Here is a 205-nt window from a genome sequence, read left to right as displayed (position 1 = left end):
ATGAAAACTTACAAAGTTACGTTCTCACACTCATAAAAACAAACTCAAACGCACAAGCACGGACGCACACAATGGTTGAAGACGAAACAAAGCATTTCCGAAAGTGTTCCCGGACGAACGAAAAACTAAAGTTTGTATCCCAAAAGTTGCTGAGAGAAATAGAGAAATATCTGATCAACTTTGAGACAGCGGAAAGGAGTGAATG

This window comes from Penaeus monodon, chromosome 32 (assembly GCF_015228065.2).
Source record: "Penaeus monodon isolate SGIC_2016 chromosome 32, NSTDA_Pmon_1, whole genome shotgun sequence".
NCBI classification, from domain to species: domain Eukaryota; kingdom Metazoa; phylum Arthropoda; class Malacostraca; order Decapoda; family Penaeidae; genus Penaeus; species Penaeus monodon.
This window is presented reverse-complemented; position numbering follows the sequence as displayed.